Genomic DNA, 20707 nt, shown 5'->3' on the forward strand with positions numbered 1-20707 from the left:
AGAAATGTAGTGGCGATAGGGAGAGGTTCATTTGTAGGAGACTCCATTTTAAAAGGAAATATACGTTCCACAAATTGGACATGACGAGAATGGTATAAGCGTCGGGATGCTGGGTCATAACACTTATAAGCGGATTTGGATGAGGAGTAGCCAAGAAAGATGCACTTGATAGACCGGGCATCAAGTTTGGATTGAGCATAGGGTCACAACCATGGAAAACATAAACAACCAAACGGTTTTAGTTTCGTATAACTTGGAGAAGAGTTGTAGAGCCGATCATATGGTGATTTGAGATCTAGAAGTTGTGTAGGGAGCCGATTTATAAGGTAAACCACGGTTTGGAATGCATGAGACCAAAATGTGAGCGGTAAGTTGGCATGATGTAGAAGAGATAAACCAGTTTCTACAATGTGTGGATGACGTCTTTCGGCAACACCATTTTGTTTCGGAGTATGTGGGGGAGTGGTAAAATGAGAGATTCCATTTTTTTTGAAGATAGGGAATAAGTCCTATATATTCGCCACCATTTTCCGAAAACAATGAAACAAGAGGTGTTTGGAAAAATTTTTCAACCAATGTTTTGAATTGTGGAAAAAGAATGGAAACATCAGATTTTTGTTTCATTGGGTATAACCAAGTGTATTTGAAATAAAAATCGACAAAGATGACGTAGTATTTGTAGCCATCATTGGAGGTTTGAACCGGGCCCTAAACATCCGAGTACACAAGTTGTAAAGGTTTTGATATTTTAAAAGAATTTTCGCCGAAAGTCATTTTATGACTTTTATTAATTGAACAAGCATCACAATGAAATTAGACAGTTGACAATTTTTTTGATTCAAGTCCTAAATGCTTAAGTAGAAATTTAAAAACTTTAATAGATGGATGGCCAAGCTTGTGACGCCATGCGGTAATTGACTCGATAGATTTTGTGGTGGAGTTGATGTGAGGAAGACAACGGAGGGAAGTGATAGCTGCATAATAAACATCATTGACGTTCGATCCCCGCAAGAGATGCGCCCCCGTGCGAAGATCCTTAACCAAAAAATGATAGGGAAAAAAATTCAACAGACACATTGTTAGATTTGCATAATTTCGCAACAGAAATAAGATTATTTTTTAGTTTAGGAACGAGAAGGACATTGTGTAAGTTTAATGAATGTGAAAGAGTGGGAAGTGTGGTGTGACCGCTATGGGAAATGGATAAAGTTTTACCGTTTCCTAGCACGATCTCATCGGGCCCGCCATATTCTGATAAGGTGTGTAAAGATGAGCGATCAGAGGTGACATGATGAGACGCTCCAGTATCGAGCATCCATGGCGGTATTGGTGCAGCCGAAGTAGTGTTAATACTCAGGTTTGATGGTGCAGACATGGTGATGTTGTTGTCCTTGAGAAAACGTGCAAGCTTCCTGCAGTCCTTTGTATCGTGTCCTGGAATATTACAAAATTAACAAAAAAGATTGTTACGATTACCACGGTAATTGGAATTGTTGCCAGGACCATTGTTGTAATTTTGAAAGGAGTTTTGTTTTGGGCCAGAGCTGTTGTTGAGCCTATTGTGGGCCAGAGAATTATTTCCATATCTTTGGCCCGGGAAAAACCTTCCGTTTTGTCTCTGGGTGGTGTTAAACGTAATCACCGGTGCCCGCTGAAGCTCACTCAAAGATCGCTCATGATCCACAAGTTTGGAGAATAAATCTGGAAATGTGATTTTGGTTGCGTGGAACTGTGCGGCTGCTACAATATTGTTGTAATTGTCATCTAATTGGCCTAAAATGTGGACAATTAGGTCTTCTTCGTCAACAGGTTTGTCTGTTAACGACAATTCGTCGGCAGTTGCCTTCATCTCATAAAGGTAATCAGCAATGGGTCTTGTACCCCTTGGATTCTTTGCAAGTCTCGATTTTAATGAGATGATTCGAGATCGTGAGACACTTGTGTAGGTATCGGTCAAACACTTGAATGCTTGACGAGATGTGTCTGCTGAGGAGAGGATGGGTTGGATGGTTTCCGAACAACTTCCAATAATGGCATTAAGGAGGATCTGGTCATGGCGGGTACCAAGGAAGGTATTTCAGATTGGGCGTGGTGACATTAGTGGGAAGGTATTTCGGTGGGGGTTCGGTTAGACCATCAACATATTTATCAAGGTCAAGGCCAACTAGGGTAGACATGACATGTTTTCTCCAAACTGGAAAGTTGGTTGGAATAAGCTTGACATTAAGATGTGTATGGGAAGTGATCTCTATAAATGTGGCAGTCATGGTCTGAAATTAAGGAAGGAGAAAAAAAAGAAGAAGAAAAAAAGAGGCTTTCTAGGATATGTGCTCAGAGGAGCGATATAACTCTAGTTACCATAATAGGACAGAAGAATTAATATGAAATTGTATATCTTATTATGAATATTAAGCCATTATATAGGCTAATTACAATATGGTAACAAGAATAATTACAGGAGAAGATTAGAGAGTTATAAAGCTGTTATAGACTAAATAAATACATTCCATATATAGCTATGTTGACCCATTAATCACGGTGGTCCTAATAATACATTCATAACTACGTACTTTCATACATACTTCATATTTCATACTTCGTTCATAACATACATACTTACCTTCATACTTTATTTTAAACTCTACTTTACATTATTCTATTATGCCTAGGATATTATTAAGGTCCGGTCCCTTTTCTGCCTCAGATTTTATTAGGGTCCGGTCCCTTTCTATCTTGAGTATTATTAGGGCTCAGTCCCTTTCTGCCTCGAGATTTATACGGGCTCGGTCCCTTTTTTGTCTTGGATATTATTAGGGTCCGGTCCCTTTCTATGTTGAGTATTATTGGGGCTTAGTCCCTTTCTTCTGTACCTAACCATCTCTAATATTCATAACATACATACATATCATTCATACATTATACATAACATTCATATTCATATTTATAACTTGACAGTACGTGCAATATCTGAAGACCATTCACGTACAGACAAGCAATCATTCATACCTTTCACATATATCACATATGGCATACACTTATCACTTAGGATAAACGTATTAACGATTCACATCAAGTATGCACACAACCCCGAAAACATAACAAGGAATGGGGCTAGAAACTCACGTGGATCCTGTTTCTTTCTCTGTTAACAGTTATTCCCTTCTTTAACCGAGCTCGACTAACTGTTAAATATATATATGTTAATTAACCATATAATTAATTAAGTTGGTACTTTAGCTAACCAACTATTTTCTAAGTTGGGCTCGCTTGATTAATCTATGATGATGAACTAGTTTGTATGGGCTTAAAACTTGTGGACTTAGTTAGGTCAGCCCAATTGTCCTTTAAGGCATCTGGGCCTAACTGGGTTCAGGCCCAAAGCCAACTAGAAACTAGGTGGCCGAGAACTCAGGACAGAGAACCCATATTTGACCAAGAACATATGTTTGACCAAGATCATATGTTTGATCGGGAACATATGTTTGACCGAGAACCCAGGTAACCAAGAACTCATGTCTGATGCTTCAGCTTATATTCTTCTATCTTTTATTTCTTTCCTAGTTCAGTTAACTGTTAACGGTCCATATTATGACTTTTAGCCACCTTTTTGCTATTTTCCTAACCGTTTTACACCCAATATTAGTACATCATCAAGATCTAACCCTCTTTAGGTATAAAGTTTAAACCTTTATAGTTTTAAAACGTTCTAGGCTAGATCTAGGGTTTCCTTTATGAACCGTACATAACCATAAGTCCGTTAATTCCATTTTAATCATCAAGTTTACGACTTCAAGGCTTATCTAGACCCGATCTACTCTGGATTCAATTTCATGGCTAACCGTTCATAAAACGTAAAATTTAAAGATCAAGGTCATACCTTTACTCGCTTTAAAGCTACGGTTTTGCTTGGTTATGAATACAATCTTGTATGTTGTTTGTATATCAAAGATGTATCAATATTTAGCTTGGCTTGCCCTTGGATCTTCTTCTTCCTCTTGCGGCCGTAAATAGGAGAGTGTGTGTGTATTTTATGGTGTAGGCAAAGGTGTAGAATGGATGAAAATAGAAAGGATTAGGGTTTAAGGGGTATTTATACTCCCTTAAGCCCATGGACCTAAGGCTCATCTTTCCTTTTTGTTCAATAATTAATTCAATCTAATTAGCCTACTTATCCTCCCATCTTTATTATTTTATTATTTCCTTAACAACGCAAGTAAACTTTCCCATCGTAATAAATATTATATTAAATGTTATTATTCGAAATTTTGGGATGTTACAAGTCTTCCCTCCTTAAAGAGGTTTCGTCCTCGAAACCTACCTCTTACTTAAACAATGCTGGGTAAAACTTGCGCATTTCTTCCTCAACTTCCCAAGTAGCATCCAATCCCTTACGATGCTTCCATATCACCTTCACTAAGGGAATAAATTTAAGACGAAGCTGCTTTTCTTTATGATCCACTATCTCAATCGGCTGTTCAATGTAGTTCAACTGTTCATCAACCTCGATGTCCATTAATGAAACATGAGACGTGTCATCCGCCAGGCATTTTCTCAGATGAGAAACATGGAAGGTTGAATGAATTCCTTCTAACTCCTCGGGTAAATCCATCTTGTAAGCCACTTCACCCACACGGTTAATAAACTTAAACGGTCCAATGTACCTTGGACTCAACTTTCCTCTTTTCCTAAAACGAATAATTCCTTTCCAAGGCGAGACCTTGAGCATCACATTGTCACCAACCTTAAACTCAATCGGTCATCGCCGCTTATCAGCATACGACTTCTGTCTGTCTTGAGCAGCTTTCATTCTAGCCTTAATCTGATCAAACTTTGACGATGTTTCTTGAACTACTTCTAAACTTCCCATTTCTTTCTGACCAATCTCTCCCCAACACATCGGGGTTCTGCACCGTCTTCCATAGAGCATCTCAAACGGTGGTATACCAATACTTGAATGGTAACTGTTGTTATAGGAGAACTCTGCCAGATGCAGATGATCATCCCAACTTCCACCAAAATCTAAAACACAAGCACGTAGCATATCCTCAAGGGTTTTGATCGTCCTTTCGGACTGTCCATTAGTTTGAGAATGATGCGCCGTACTTATGTTCAATCTAGTTCCCGTAGCTTCATGGAACTTCTTCCAAAACCTCGAAGTAAACCGAGTATCTCTATCAGACACGATCGATAACGGTACTCCATGCTTAGTCACAAATTCTTTTATGAACAAGCTTGCTAACGTTTCTGACGAGATAGCCTCTCGTATAGGCATAAAGTGAGCACTCTTGGTCAAACGGTGGACAATCACCCAGATGGTATCATGATGCTTAGTTATGAAATTCATGGTGATGTGTTCCCATTTCCGTTCAGGTATCTCAAGCGGTTGCATTTTTCCATAAGGTTTCTGATGTTCGTCCTTGACTTTTAAACAAGTTAAGCACTTATTGACATAATCTACTACATCATTCTTCATTTCTGGCCTCCAATAATCTCTTTTCAAATCTTGGTACATCTTTGTAGTTCCTGGATGAATTGAGTATCTTGACTTGTGAGCCTCATCTAAGATTCGACCTCTAAGATCTCCATGATGTGGGATCCACATACGGTCAAACCTAGTCTTCACACCTTGCGTGTTTTCTATCAACTCATCTTGCTGACCGAAAATCCTTTCTTTCTTTATTATCTTTTCATCTACTAACACCTCTGACTGCACTTTGATGATTTCTTCAAAAAGACTTGAATACATAATAAGCTGGTATGACTTCACTATTGCAATGACTTCTTCATTCTTGCAACTTAGCGCGTCGGCGACCACATTAACTTTAGTATTTAATGCCGAAATCATAATCTTTAATCAACTCCGACCATCTCCTCTGTCACATGTTCAATTCCTTCTGCTCGAAGAAGTACTTTAAACTAATATGGTTCGTGTAAATGGTACACTTAGTACCATACAGATATTTCCTCCATATCTTAAGAGCATGCACTACTGCTGCTAGCTCTAAATCATGCGTCGGGTAAGTAATCTCATGGACTTTCAACTGTCTAGACGCGTAAGCTATCACTTTCCCTCGTTGCATCAACACACAACCTAACCCACGATGCGAAGCATCTGTACAAACAACCATATCCTCGTCACCATCGGGTAAAGCTAGGATTGGAGCTTGCTTGAGTGTCTTATTTAATTCCTCAAAAACTTCTTCCTGGAACCTTTCCCAATTGAATACTACCAACTTTCAGGTCATACCGGTAAACGGTACGGCTATCTTGGAGAAACCTTCAATGAATATCCTATAGTAGCCAGCTAACCCTAAGAAGCTTCGTATGTCAGTCGGATTCTGAGGAGTCTTCCAATTTGTTATCGCCTCAGTCTTAGCTGGGTCCACGGTAATCCTTTCAGGATTAATCATGTGACCTAGAAATTGCACTTCTCTTAACCAGAACGCGCATTTTGAAACTTAGCATAAAATTTATCTCTCTTCAGAGTCTCCAATACCTCTCTCAAATGCTCAGCATGATCAGACTCGTTCTTTGAATAAATCAATATATCATCAATGAAGACGATTACCGACTTATCAAACATCGGTCGACACACCCTGTTCATCATGTCCATAAATGCTGTGGGAGCATTCGTTAGACCAAATGACATCACGAGAAACTCGTAGTGTCCGTACCACGTCCGGAACGTTGTTTTAGGGATGTCTGCCTCTTTCACCTTCATTTGATGATAGCCGGATCTGAGATCTATTCGTGAGAACCAACTTGATCCTTGGAGTTGGTCAAACAGATCATCAATCCTTGGCAAAGGATTTCTATTCTTCACCGTAAGCTTATTCAACTCGTGATAGTCTATGCACATTCTCATACTTCAATCATTCTTCTTCACGAATAACACTGGTGCGCCCCACGGGGAAAAACTTGGTCTAATAAAACCTTTGTCGAGGAGTTCTTGCAGTTGGGACATTAGCTCTTTCATCTCGGATAACACTATACGGTAAGGCTCTTTCGCGACGGGTTGGGCTCCTGGTACTAAGTTTATCTGAAATTCTGTCTCTTGCTCCGGTGGAAACCCCGGAAGATCCCCAGGGAATACTTCTGAGTAGTCACGCATGATAGGAACATCTTTCATTTCTTTCGTCTCGGCCGTAGCGTTGACAACATACGCCAGGTAGGCACCGCACCCTCGCCTTAACAAACCCTCGGCTTTTATCATCGAAATGACATTAAGCCCAGAACTTTCCTTATCACCATAAACCTTCACCACATTACCATCCAAGGACTTTATCTTTATTATCCTACTCTTACACACAATCTGAAACTCATAGTTAGAAAACCAATCCATTCCCAAAACCACATTGAACCCTCCTAAGGTCATAACATACAACGTAACAGGGAACTCATGTCCCTCTAACTCTATTTTACAGTCCTTAACCACTTTCATTATTTTAACCGAAGTGTTACCAACAATTTCAACTATAAAAGTTTCAGACACTCGACAACATTTCATTTTAGCTAATTTACTAAAGGGCGTGGCTACGAAACTTTTGTTCGCACCCGAATCAAGTAATAACGAAGCGGAAACACCGTTTACTAGAAACGTACCTGTGACGACATCCACGATCTGCTTGGCTTGTTCTTGAGTCAGCATGTTGGCTTTGGTTTTTGGCCTTGATGGTTTAGCATCCTTCTTTCTGCTTCCTCCAGCTTCACCCTCTGTGCATTCCTTAGAAAAGTGACCCGTCTTACCGCATTTATAACATGCAGACTTTGCAGTACAATTTGGAGCGTAATGCCCCACCTTGCCGCACTTGTAACAAGCATTCGTACCGAACTTGCACTCCCCAGCATGAATCTTCCCACACTTGTAACAAACATCTGAACCCTTACTCCATCGGCACTCACCACCATGTGCCTTGCCACAAGTATTGCATGACCTTTTCTCCCATACCCTCTGCTTCTTGTCTCTAGAGTTCCACAACTGGGTAACGGGCCGTTTAACAGGGACGGCCCACTTCTTATCTTTCTTCTCTTCTCCCACCACAACATCATCCACAACCAGGTCCTCATAAACCATCTCTGCGAGTTCAACATAGAGACAAAAGTACCAGGTTTATTCGCCCTGACTAGTATGCGAACATTCTTTGGGAATCCTCTCACATAACACTTGATTCTTTTAGCCTTAGTGCTAACCATATTGGGCACCAACCTAGACATTCGGTTGAATTATGTGGATACTCACGGTGTGTCATATTTCCTGCTTTCAAGTTCAGGAATTTCAACTCTGCCCTCTCAACTTCAGCGTCAGCACAGAACCTCTTCATCACCAGTTTTTTCAGATCTTCCCACTTCATTGCCTTAATCTCCTTTGGACTCTTCCTATGCTCAATCGACTCACACCAATACATTGCTTCATCTCTGAAATATTGGGTAGCATAACCTATAGCTTGGTCGGTGTCACACCCCGAAAACCATAATTTAAACAGCGGAAGGCTTTAACCAAGTCTTTTGGGTGGTGACAGACGCTGTTTCAGCCAATCAAAATTAACAATAGATTTCTAATGAAAGTTGAACTTTATTTAACCATCAGAGTTGTTACACGTGTCTTAATACACGATTTTTATTTAGATTACAAGTTCAACATAAAGTCAATATTTTTCATTCAAACACACGCCACTACTTTCCCCAAGCTCTTAGCGAAGCTTCCATACTTCACTTAATTACTTGAAAAGCATATTAAAATAACGTTCAACACGATGTGTTGGTGTGTTTACCTTTATAAAAAAATAGTCCATATATATATGTATATATATGTTTGTGTGTGTGTGTGTGTGAATCGAAAACAACATCCATATAATGATCTTCTGTCATTATCTCTGATATCAATTCGTGTGTAATCGTCACTACACCCCGAATTATATCCAAAGTATCCCGTATATAATGGCTTTCCACCATTATAACACCAATCCGTGTGTAATGATCTACTGTCATTACATCACCTAAAACAATAGGCATTTTATTTCTTAAACAAATTGTGTTGTTGTAAACTAGCTAAGAATACAACGTTACGTATAACTATCATAATTGATAACTCGAAACATACCATACTCAAAATATACCCACTTTTAACCCAACGCGATTAGAAGTGGGGTGCATCACTTAGACACAGTTTGTAAAATAAAATTCCTTTAAATATCAACGAAAACCATATGTAATAAAGAATATATTTTTCCTCAAAACACAATTAAATATTGATTTGAAAATAATTCCAGTTAAAAAGAGAGGGTTCGATAGAGAAACTCACCTTCGATTGGTTCGGTTTGACTTATTGTCTTCGCGTGTCCTATTATAATATGACATGTATTAATAGTCTAAATATTGTAAATATATATAATAAGTTTGTCCTCGACTTGAAATATTCACACAACATTTTTATCTTACTACTGAAAATGTTTCCTTTCAAAATTTGATTTTTATTATTATTACTATTATTATTAATATTATTATTATTTTTTGAACGATTCATTGGCGATTTTTAGTTTCGTTAAATTCAAATTATATGATTTCACACAAGCATGCAAATCCTAAAAATATACTTTTAATTATATATCTTAGCACATATATTACTAACAAATATACATGTATGTATATGCATATATATATTTATACCAATATTAACAAGTAAGCACATAAAGTTTCTAGCGATCATTTAATACTATTTATTATTCAATTTAGTAATTTATATAGATATAATACTTTTATTTGCTGGAATTTTTATTCTCGAGGAGTTATATATATATATATATATATATATATATATATATATATATAGAATTATTCTCTGGTTTTGTAGGTTTCGCGTCGAACCAATTATCGTTTTTGTGTCAAAAATTATTATTTTAAGTAATAAAGATACTTTTTAAGTTAAAACATACAAGTTTTAAATGTTACTTTTTTTAAACTATATATATATATATATATATATATATATATATATATATATATATTCATCCTAATTGCCACATTCGCACTTTTACATCAATATATGCATATCATCTTGTATAATAATGTTTAACAATTTTACATGTTTTTTTTTACTAATATCTATCATGCATGAAGTTTTCGTGATCACCATTTCTTTATATTAACACTTAATATATTTTTCTTTTATTAAAAGAAAATATTTATGTTTCATTCATTAGTGGGTGTTTATGACTATTTATAATTACATTTAATAAATTTCATTTTTCCATACTCTCTCTCTCCTCTCTCCCACGTCATATCTCTCTCTCTCTCTCTCTATATATATATATATGTATATATATATATATAGAAAAGGGTTCAAATAAAAAGAAGTAGTTTCTTAGGAATGGTAAGAACCAATAGAATTTTAACATTTGGCATCAAAACCTATGGTGAAAGAGTAATTCTAGTAAACTATGTTGGTTATAACGATAAAAGAGTAATTCTAGGAAACTATCACGGTTTTTGTTAATTTTAAATCTCAACCATTGATTGATATGATCCAATAGCTATGATTTATTCTTAGTCTTCCTAGAAAACTACTTGTTTTTAGGATAACCCTTCCATATATATATATATATATATATATATATATATATATATATATATATATATATATATATTCTTTCTTCTTAAAACCTATTTAATTAACATTCAAATTTCAAGTCATTATAATTTTAAATAATAGCAGATCAAGAATTTAAGTATTCATTATTAAGACAACATTTGGATAAAACTAACAAAATTCTTTTTCTCTTCCATTCCCTCCAACCTACGGCTCTCTCTCTCTCTCTCATTTATAAATTTCTCTTCTAAGTTTTAAATACCCATTTTAATCATAAAGAATTCTAGATCTAAGTTGTATTATTATTTATAATTAACAAGATCATCAAAATCAAGCAAGATGATGTTACCAAATACTTGCATATGTGTGTGTGTATCTATATGTGTTTTTGTCTACACATAGATACCCACATTCATTTATAAACATGCACACAATCATTCAAGTCTTAACCCATTTTAGTTCTTGTTTCATTATTTGTGTGAATCTTTTAATTAAGAGGAAACTACTATATCATTAATCATCTAACCTTGGTGTGAATAAGGAATAATCTAGATGAGGGTTTCTTCTTGGTGTTTATCTTGATGCTTCAACTTCTTAACCTTTGATCTTATCAAACTCTAGATCTTTTCACTTATTTAAAATCCTTGTCTAAGTATGGTGAGATAAAATGTGATGATGGTGGCCGGCGATTTGCTGATGGTGAGAGAATGATGGCGTTTTGCTTTATATTATGGGTTTATGGTGTAGGGTTTTGATGTTCATGATTTTCTTGCATCTTGATATTATTTAATGTAGTTTTTGGGTGGTGAAGATGATGAGAGGAAGGTTATGGCCGATCAATTTTTAAGAAGAAGAAAGAAGTAAGGTAGGGTGATGAGTTGGGTAATCTATTTGGTGTGGTGGAAGAGTATGGATCAACACTGGCACACTTGTCATCATCTACCATTTCCAGCACATGTTTAGAGTTAGGCTTAATGATTGAAAATGGTTTTGAGAGAAACAATGGGTGTGACAGTTTTGGGTTGGGTTGGTTAGTGGGTATTTAAACAATAATCTTAAGTTTCCACTTTAACGTCTAACGGACTTTAGGTAATCAAACGAATCCCATTTCTAATAATTTTTGTCAGGTTTTATCTGATATTGAATTCCAGTTAATACAACCCTAAGAAACTAATTTTCTGAAAAACTTGGTGTCGGGTCCTTACGGTGTCATCTACTGGCTTTTGAACACTTATTTTATAGTTTTCGCGATTCGAACCTTCAAAAATTAAGTTTATATACTATCTCTAATATCCTGATATAAATTTTAATTTTTCGAGGCCATTTAGACACGTTTAGAATTTTATATTTTTCTAAGTCGTCACATGAGGTCATTTTGCGCAGTGTTCGCTACGCGACAAAATTGGACTTTTTCATACATGATTAACTATATCTCAATTATTTTTGGAGTTTTTGGACTAAAATAATATCACTTATTTATTATATTATTTTATTTACGTAAACACAATTATATTAGTCGCGGTTTAGGCTAATTTTTAGCCAGGTGTCACATTCTTCCCTCCTTTAAGAATTTTCGTCCCGAAAATTTAGGAGGTAGTACTCGAGTCTGATCCTACCTGAGTTAGATGAAGGTATATTTTTTTCATCTGTTGTAGAAATTTTCAAGTGAACTCAGGACCAAGTCTTTAATTCCACTTGACTTTGACTAAATTGACTCAGTTTCGCCTAAGCTTATGAATGTTCTTACTCATAACTTATGTAGCTTCTTCTATGAATCGAATCATGATGTCCACATGGACTCTTGTTGATAGGAATAATTAGCGATTTGTCAAATAGACGTTTCCTTAAATTTAATACATGGAACGTGTCACTTATTCTACTAACTATCGGAGGTAATTTGAGCCTTCACACAATTGGACCAACTCGATTGGCGATTTCGAAAGAGTCCAATGTAATGAAGACTCAATTTCCCTCTATATTATCTCAGTAATGTTATGATTGACGAATGTTATTTCTGTATATGACTCCCAATGGTGGGATTGTAACACTGGAAGATAATTGCTTAAAGAAGATATGCCAATGGTAGGCGAGTATTTCATAGTTTCTTGGAGAGTTAACCCGATCCTTGACATAGAAAGTCCTATTAGAGTTCAAATTCACCTGTAAATTCACAATTATGTTCTAGAACCATAATTGTCAATTTACCTTACAAGATTACTCTAGCATTCTTTCCGTCAGGAATCAATGATTTTCTCCATCTTATATTTTTCCTAAGGGTTAGAGAATGAAAGAGCCGATTTTCAATTACCCAGAGAGTGTCGTGCTTACTTAGGTGTTTGTGGGAATTCGTTTATGAAATCTATGATGAACTGAGCATTTAGACTTATGCGTTAGTCTAATACTAATTCACATAAATCTTCATATCGAGGCATCTAAACTCTATTCAATCAGCTTGGATCCTTATTCCTTCCATGCCTCGAACATTTCTAATTTAAGTTGTAAGGTTTGTTTGTATCGTTAATCGCAACGTACATATATGTGAAGGATTTTCTTTTCTACTCAATTATTAGCTACAATATTCATTTTACCAATGTGGTAACAAATAACGCAATTGTAATTATTAAGTAGGTCTACTTTAATGGGTTGTCCCATAATAAGCTCCATTTGATCTTCAACACATAGAAAACCCTTACGGTTGGTGTATACTTTTTTTTTTTCTATAAAGAGGATTTCTTCAAGTCTTAAGAGTAAAGACGACAACTCCTAGTTCTAAAATATGAGTTGTATAGTGCTTCTTGTGCACATTGAGTTATCATGATGCATAGACTATCATCTTTTGTCTTGCTACATAAGTGTGCATACAAGACCTAAGCGCAAAACATCACAATTACTACAAATCTATGTACTCCTTCTGGGAGGGGCAAGATAGTTCATTACAAAAATTTTTCTTAGTGATTGAGAAGCTTCCTCTTATCTTATTATTTCAGGCATATTTCTTACCCTTTGGGGTTAATGTCATCAAAGGTCAAGTTAATCTTAACTACACATTTCCAATAATTCCCAGTAAGGTCTAAAAATTGTCGCACTTCGGTAGGAGACCTTGGTGTCTCCAAATCCTCAATTGCTTCAATCTTTACATGTATTCCTTTCTTACTGATTATGTGTCAAACACAATGAATTTCCCAAACCTAAAAATCATACTTAGGAAATTTCTACATTTAACTATTCTCAAAAAGTGTTGTTCATGAATTTTATTGGTTTGTGAGTAAATATGCTTATATCATCCAAGTAGGATTTGCATATCCTATTCATGAGAGTCATGAACATTACGACTTATTTTTCAATCTGACTGGTATGACTTATGAACTTATAATGGCCCTATCATGTTTCTATGATGCCTTTAGCAAGTCTTCTTCTATTTATATCTATTTGGTAAATCGATCTTTAAGTATAGATCGGGTCAACCTTGAAACTAATCAAATGAATCATTAATTCTTGATAATGGGCATCGAATTTTAATGGTCAATTTGTTTAGTTCCAGTTCCTGGAGTTGTTTGAATAGATTTTGTTTTTCTAATGACGTCAATCTGTACAAAGATCTAGATATCGGTGCGTCATCTTGTACAAGATCTAGTCAAAACTTAATGTGTCTTGATGGGAATTATCTAGGAAAATCTACGGGTGAAACTTCAACATAATCTTGAGTTGTAGGTTTATCTCAAGGTGTGGGGTATTCTTCATGCAATAGCTTGGTGTCTTGGTAACAATCGTCAATTTGGTATCATAATGATCACCATGGATTGCTAGATTTTCACCACTGGCGAGTGGTAAACATACTAGCCTTTCCGAACCTACGATCTCAGCATGATTTTCAGATAATTAGCCTTTGTCTATATTGAGGTTGTCTAATTTTATAGGTATATAGATTATTACAAAGGTTATGGGTTTCTATCGAAAGATTAAAGTCACTAATGACTATAGCGGTTTTCCATATATAAACTTAATGAATACCCTTTTATCTTAGTCGATTGGTCTTCAAACAAGAGATAAACCTAATATTTTAGAGATCAAACTTAACTCGGCTCTACTAGTGACAAGTACAAGAACATAATGGTTATTCAGTGACAACTAAGTGAATCCTTACGGGTTTCCATGGATCTTCCTCTAGAATTCTAATTTTTGAACTTTGGATAATCCTTTTTGGATGTGTCGCTCATCTATAACAACAAAACAAAATTGGGTTTGCCTATTGCCAGCTACTGAATTCCTTGTTTAGCATTGGGTTTGCTTATCGATATCTATCGAATTTTCTGTTTACCTAATGTTCAACTCAGTGTATACTATTGAGTAATAATAGCTCTTGGAATCATCTCAGATATTTTCAATCTTATTTTTCCTAGTGGATTTCAAATAATAGCTCTATTTCTAGTGTAAATACTTGCACTGTGTCTTTGTTGCTTCAATGTAGCATTAATATATTGTGTGGTTTGTTGATCAAGTTTTTCAGAGAATGTCGATAATTTGGATATTTTAACGGCATGATTCTGTCTTAATTTGGGTGGTTTATTGTCAATTCTATTATTTTTGAATAGCAGAAAAAGACAAAGGTCATTATTAATTATTGAAGGTGTGTGAATAAATATATGATATATTCACAACCGCATAATAATCAATAAATCAACCCAAAAGATCGTCGTGATAATGGAAAATTATCGTACTTGTTTAGAGTTACTAAAATAACTACTAAATAGGTGTGACTATGCATCAACACCAATCACAAGTTTTCAAATTTTCCTTACTAACATATCTAAGCTATAGGATATCTAACTAGAGTAATAAGAAGGAGTTACTAGAAGGACAGAATTACAGAAATTGTCCTTTATGTATACACTAGATTTCAGTGGCTATCCTTTATCTTTAAAAATAACATAATTTATCCTTTAAGTTTTCAAATGTTACACCATTTGTCCTTTGGCTCTAACCTAGTTAGTTTTTCTCGTTAACTCGGGTCACATGTCTTGCACATGAGGGAAAATTAGTAATTTTAGTGATTTATTAAAAAAAACATTTAATAAAAAGAAAAACAAATTATTATTTTTTATATATGTACACACAAACGTCATACACACACCCTTACCACCGGCCACCATCGACACAACGACACCTTCATCGTTGTTTACTGCCATACCGTCACCTCAACCACCACCGTCACAGCCTCCTTCACAGCGTGAATCGATTTATGCAGATCCAAATTGAAACCCTATGGCCTCCGCAATAACCACCGTCAACATCCAAGCCTTAACCAGGCGATCTCCTCCTTCAACATCGCCTTCTTTGCCACCGTAACAGAATGAAAACCCTCACCAATTAACTCACCAGATCCATCGAAACGGAACTCTCTTCGATGAACAAACTACCACCATTTACCTAACAGTAGACAACAACTTCAAATTGACGGTCGATTTGATGATAATTACGTGTTCTAAGCATCAATTTTGGAAGACCCGTCTGATAAAGTTTGAATTGGGGATCGACTAGTGTTTAATTTTATCATAAACATAATTTTATATGTATATGTAAGATCGGTTGGGTTAGGGTTTTGGATGGTGGCTGATGATGGAGGTTGTGAAACAACAGCTAGGGTTAGGATTTGGAATAGACGGTGGTGGCCGACCACCTTGCCAACGACGGTGGTGGTGTGGGGGTGTGTGGTTATGGTGGTGGATCTGGTAGATGAAACTTGAGAGGGAGAGAGAGAGAGATTGTGTGAGTGAGAGTGATTTTATATTGTGTTTTCTTAATTATGTTATATATGTTAAGTTTTTTATCTATTTAAATATTTCAGTTACATGGTAAAATTACTAATTTGCCCTCATGTGCAAGGCATGTGACTTGAGTTAACGAGAAAAACTAGCTGGGTTAGGGCAAAAGGACAAACAGTGTAACATTCGAAAATGTAAAGGACAAATTGTGTTACTTTTAAAGATAAAGGACAGTCACTGAAATCTGGTGTAAACATAAAGGACAATTTCTGTAATTCTGTCTTACTAGAAGTCTAAGTATTCCATAAATAGGTTCTAAGAATTAAATCAACAACAATATTAATAACGGAGTTACGCACATGAGAATCTGAAGAGGTAGGGTCCATCGTCATCCTTCAACGATTTCAAATGGATATAGCGTAGAAAAACGAAATATGGCCTAAGGTTAGTGGGAATTAGGCTCTACGAGTGTGTGTGAATAATTTCTCTTTAAGGAATATTAAGATTCATAGAAAAGGCACTGGCGCAGTGTACGATTGAAGGCACAATAGAGGTCGTTGGGGGCGATCCTTCGACCTACTGTCGATGTTGCGAATCTTGGTAATTGTGTGTGACTAAGCTTTTGTGATATGTAACATAATATGTACTAAGTAATCGCTAGTAAATAAAATAAATATATAAATATATATATTCGTACTATAACTTTAAACTTTACAACTTTATTTATTTATTTACCTATTATTATCAATTTCATTTATTTAAAAAAATATATATAATCATTTAACTGATTATACCTTTGCTTCGCGATAAGGGAAAATCGTGTGTTTGAATATACGGGTTATAGTTTAGAAATTTTTACCGAAAATTTCTAATTCACTATAACCATTGACTCTGATACCAACTTCTGTCACACCCCGAAAATCTTAATTTAAAAAGCGGAAGGCTTTGACCAAGTCTTTCGGATGGTGACAGATGCCATTTCAGCCAATCACAATTAACAATAAATTTCTAATGAAAGTTGAACTTTATTTAACCATCAGAGTCATTACACGTGTCTTAATACACGATTTTTATTCATATTACAAGTTCAAAATAAAGTCAACATTTTCATTCAAACATACGCCACTATTTTCCTCGAGCTCTTCGTGAAGATTCCATACTTCACTTAATTACTTGAAAAGCATATTAAAATAATGGTCAACACGATGTGTTGGTGAGTTTCCCTTTATAACAAAATAGTCCATATATGTGTGTGTGTGTGTGTGTGAATCGAAAACAACATCCATATAATGATCTTCTGTCATTATATCCGATATCAATTCGTTTGTAACCGTCACTACACCCCGAATTATATCCAAAATATCCCGTGTATAATGGCTTACCACCATTATAACACCAATCCGTGTGTAATGATCTACCGCCATTACATCACCTAAAACAATAGGCATTTTATTTCTTAAACAAATTGTGTTGTTGTAAACTAGCTAAGAATACAACATTACGTATGACTATCATAGTTGATAAATCGAAACATACCATACTCAAAATATACCCACTTTTAACTCAACGCGATTGGAAGTGGGGGCGTCACCCCGATAGATCTACCCATATTTCTGTGCCCTTACTAATTCGGTTAACAGTTATTTAGCCAACTAGACTCATCTCGCATTAGACACAGTTTGTAAAATAAAATGCCTTTAAATATCAACGAACACCATATGTAATGAAGAATATTCTTTTCCCCAAAACACAATTAAATATCGGTTTGAAAATAATTCCAGTTAAAAATCGAGGGGGTTCGATAGAGAAACTCACCTTCGATTGGTTCAGTTTTACTTAGGTGCTGTTTGTTTTTGAAGACAAAAATTGTCTGTAATTTGATTTCATCTGATTTTATGTCTGCTACTGAAGATGTGGTCTGAAGGTCTGCAATCTGAAAATATAATAATGTTTGTTTTATAAACTGTATATCGTCTACATAAGCTGAATATTAGTTACCTATCATATATATCACAATAGATAGAAATAATTTAACGTTTATAAACTACTAAAATAATTAGTGGTGGTGTACAGACTATGGAAGTGGGTGGTGGTGTACGAACTATGGAAGTGGGTGGTGGTGGATGATTGGCGGTAAACACTTGGGTTAGGCGGTGAACGGTGGTGATGGATGGTTGTGGTGGGTGGTTGTGGCCGACGGTGGGTGGCGGTGGTGATGACCGGTGGTGGTGGTGGACGGTTGATGGTGGTGGTGGATGGTGGTGGCGGGTGGTGGTGGTGGTGGTTGCAGACAGTGGGTGGTCGTAGTGGGTTGTGGTCAATGGTGGATGGTGGTGGTGGGTGATTGACGGTTGTGGTGGCGGAAGGTGGGTGGTTGACGGTGGTGGTGGCGGATGGTGGGTGGTGGTGATGGCGTTGGAAAGTGGGTGGTGGTGGTGGTGGTGGACAGTAGGTGGTGGATGGTGGTGGTGGACGGTGGGTGGTGGTGGTGGTGGGTGGGTGGTGGTGGTGGTGGACATTTAATGTTGATAGGATGATATGAAGAGTGAAGAAGTGTGAATATGGTGGATATTAGCTTATTATTTAAGACCATATAAGTAGTTTTAAGATCTTTTTCTTTTTTTAATCAAACTGTGATGCAGACCGCAGACATAACCCTCATGCAGACCTTTGAAGCAAAAACAAGCACAACCTTATTGTCTTTGCGTGTCCTATTATAATATGACACGTTTTAATAGTCTAAATATTGTACATATATATAATAAGTTTGTCCTCTTGACTTGAAATATTCACACAACATTTTTATCTTACTATAAAAAATGTTTCTTTACAAAATTTGATTTTTATTATTATTACTATTATTATTAATATTCTTATTCTTATTATTATTATTTTTTCCGAACGATTCATTGGCAATTTTTAGTTTCGTTAAATTCAATTTATATGATTTCACACAAGCATGCAAATCCTAACAATATACTTTTAATTATATACCTTAGCACATATATTACTAACAAATATATACGTATGTATAAGTATATATATATATATATATATATATATATATATATATATTTATACCAATATTAACAAGTAAGCACATAGAGTTTCTAGCGATCATTTAATACTATTTATTATTCAATTTTAGTAATTTATAGAGATATAATACTTTTATTTGCTGGAATTTTTATTCTCAAGGAGTTATATATATATATAATTATTCTCCGGTTTTGTAGGTTTCGCGTCGATCCAATTATCGTTTTTGTGTCAAAAATTATTATTTTAAGTAATAAAGATACTTTTAAGTTAAAACATACAAGTTTTAAATGTTACTTTTTAATATATATATATATATATATATATATACTTCTCTTCTCATATCCTAATTGCCACAATCGCACTTTTACATCAATATATGCATATCATATTGTATAATAATGTTTAAAAATTTTACATGTTTTTTTTACTAATATCAATCATGCATGAAGTTTTCAAAATCACCATTTCTTTATATTAACACTTAATATATTTTTACTTTTATCAAAAGAAAATATTTATGATTCATTTATAAGTGGGTGTTTATGACTATTTATAATTACATTTAATAAATTTCATTTTTTCATACTCTCTCTCTCCTCTCTCCCACGTCTCATATATATATATATATATATATATATATATATCTTCTTTCTTCTTAAAACCCATTTAATTAAAATTCAAATTTCGAGTCATCATAATTTCAATTAATAGCAGATCAAGAATTTAAGCATTCATTATTAAGACAATATTTGGATAAAACTAACAAAATTATTTTTCTCCTCCATTCCCTCCAACCTACGTCTCTCTCTCTCTCTAATTTCTAAATTTCTCTTTCTAAGTTTTAAATACCCATTTTAATCATCAAGAATTCAAGATCTAAGTTGTATTATTATTTATAATTAACAAGATCATCAAACCCTTCGTTGTTGCTTGGGTTTCGTCCAGTTGCGCTTCCTTCATATCCTGTGTTGGAAGCTGTCTCTACAGAAGGAGGTCGGACCGTACGTGGTATGCCTCGACGTCCAATGCCAGCAATCTCTCTTGCTCCAGCCATCGTATTCTAAAAGGGAAAACACAAACGTCGTCACTCAAGGAACTATGTAGTACAAAGATAGTAAGGCTTACAGGTAATAACAGTATCCAGCTGTGATTAGCTGATCACGTTACTTTCCGTGTCCTATACACTTCCCTTTATGAGTCCATTTGTGCTAAGTTCTACTTTCAAACAGTTAATCAATCGGGTAATCACTTAATCCTATCTCTAACATTATCATACATTATTCAATCATACCTTTACCTTTACTGAGCTTGCTTGAGTGAC

This window comes from Bidens hawaiensis, unplaced genomic scaffold (genome assembly GCF_021521415.1).
Source record: "Bidens hawaiensis isolate Kalapana, Puna unplaced genomic scaffold, B.hawaiensis_p1.1 tig00050497_1, whole genome shotgun sequence".
NCBI lineage: Eukaryota > Viridiplantae > Streptophyta > Magnoliopsida > Asterales > Asteraceae > Bidens > Bidens hawaiensis.